Source organism: Sciurus carolinensis, chromosome 17, assembly GCF_902686445.1.
Source record: "Sciurus carolinensis chromosome 17, mSciCar1.2, whole genome shotgun sequence".
NCBI classification, from domain to species: Eukaryota; Metazoa; Chordata; class Mammalia; order Rodentia; family Sciuridae; genus Sciurus; species Sciurus carolinensis.
This window is the reverse complement of record NC_062229.1, coordinates 9525015-9527226: the sequence shown is the minus strand read 5'-3', so window position 1 is coordinate 9527226 and position 2212 is coordinate 9525015. Positions and strand designations below refer to the sequence as shown.

At 39.2% G+C, this 2212-nt stretch overlaps 1 pseudogene; it reads left to right on the top strand.

Moving 5' to 3' along the window:
* Nucleotides 1–372: 372 nt before the first annotated feature.
* LOC124967989 (olfactory receptor 7E24-like) lies at nt 373–1318 on the top strand (annotated as a pseudogene).
* Nucleotides 1319–2212: the final 894 nt, after the last annotated feature.

Sequence of the window (2212 nt, the reverse complement as noted above, 5' to 3'; positions counted from 1 at the left end):
TCAGGCCACGGTGCGGTTCTGGGGCCCTCAGAGCCCACCCCTGAAAAAATAGATATTGTTATCTTTTTCTTAAATGAGTAGGTTTTATTTTACCGAGATGTGTATTTGTTATCTCTAATATTGTTTGTCTTTGAAAACTGTTCAGTTGAACATGTCTAAAGTAGTTCTGTACAGAAGGAGGTGAAGAAAACAGAAACCAATAATGAAAGAGTTCTAAAAAGACTGGGTTCATTACAACTGAGAAATATTACTAAGAGTTTATAAATTTCAAAGGTGAATTGAAAATAGGTAGAGTTCTGAGTAACTTTGTTTTCTCTACAATCATTTTTCTTGTTCCAAAGGTGTACAAGGAATATGGAAGAATGAAATCTAACAGGTGTCTTAGAGTTTCATCTCATGGGACTCTTTAGAGGACTCAGAAATGCAGCCTGTCCTCTTTGGACTGTTCCTGTCCATGTACCTGGTTGTGGTGCTTGGGAACCTGCTCATCATACTGGCTGTCAACTCTGACTCCCACCTCCTCACCCCCATGTACTTCTTTCTCTCCAACCTGTCTTTGGCTGACACTGGCTTTATTTCTACCACAGTCCCAAAGATGCTTATAAACATCCAAACTCACAGCAGAGTCATCTCTTATGTGGGCTACCTGACACAGATGTCTCTATTTAGCATTTTTGGATGTATGGATGACATGCTTCTGACTGCGATGGCCTATGACAGGTATGTGGCCATCTGTCATCCCTTGCAATATGCGGTCATCATGAACCCTCGCCTCTGTGGCTTCTTAGTTTATGTGTGTTTTCTGGTCAGCCTTTTGGACTCGCAGCTGCACAATTTGATTGCTTTACAATTCATCTACTTCAGGAATGTGGAAATAGCTAATTTCTTCTGTGATCCATCTCAGTTACTTGATCTTTCCTGTACTAATACATTAACCAATAAGATAGTTATGTATTTTACTGGTGCCATCTTTGGATTTTTTCCTGTCTCAGGGATCCTTTTCTCTTACTATAAAATTGTTTTCTCCATTCTGAACATTCCATCTTCAGGTGGGATGTACAAAGCCTTCTCCACCTGTGGGTCTCACCTCTCAGTTGTTTGCTTATTTTATGGAACAGGCCTTGCAGTATACCTTGGTTCAGCTGTGTCATCCTCTCCCAAAAAAGGTATGGTGGCCTCAGTGATGTACAATGTGGTCACCCCCATGATGAACCCCTTCATCTACAGCATGAGGAACAGGGACATTAAAAGTGCCCTGTGGAGGCTGCACAGCAGGATGGTCTAATCTCATTGTTCTCCATCCTTCTCTTACTGTTGATTAGAAAATCAATCATTTAGAACTTCTGATGCTTCATTTTAGAATCATTATTTTTGTTTTGCCTTCGTTTTTATTCCACGTCATGTTTCATGATTGAACACTGTTTTATGGCAGTGTCTTTAATTCAATCTCATGATTTTTCTGAGATCCCTTTTCATTGTAAACATCATGACTGGCAACCTCTCACTTCAGCAGTACACTGGACTCCAGGTGAAATGCTAAACTCTATTTTTATGTAGTTAAAAATCAGTGTCCTTTAAAGTTCTTGTGAATTTTCTTTAAGAATTGCACCTATGATATGTATTGAGGCATGCTACATCTCAGGGCCAGATCACTGGGTCTCCAGTTTAGATTTCATTGTAAGCACCTGAGAAGTTAAAAACATTTTTGTCTAGGTCTCATGCCTATGGATGCCCTTTTATATGGATCTGAGTAATAATGTTTAGAACCTTCTAAGAAGGTTCATTTGTTGGTTCTTAAAGGGATCAGACTCAAATTGGTAACTTAGAGCTAAACCTATCAGAGTACCAGGCAAATCTCCTCTTTCAACACACTGCCCATCAACCCCATATAGCTTCTTATGCACTGGTTTAAAGTGAATGTCTTCCTCCTGCAGTCTCACCCTTCTGTAGTTATAACCTCATGCTGACTGGGGGCTCTTGGAATCACTTCTGCATTTTCCATATTGTTTGGTTGCTACACAAGTTTCACCATGGTCACTACTCTCACTCACTAGAAAACCCAGTATATTTCACTAGTCCCTTTTCCCTCCCTCTCAAGTAAAATATTTAAATTTGTTTTTATTTTTATAGTAGCCTGAATGATAAATTGTAACATGGGGAAAAGTTATGTTGTGGATTGTCTGAAATTGCAATATTTTAAAATGTGATAAAG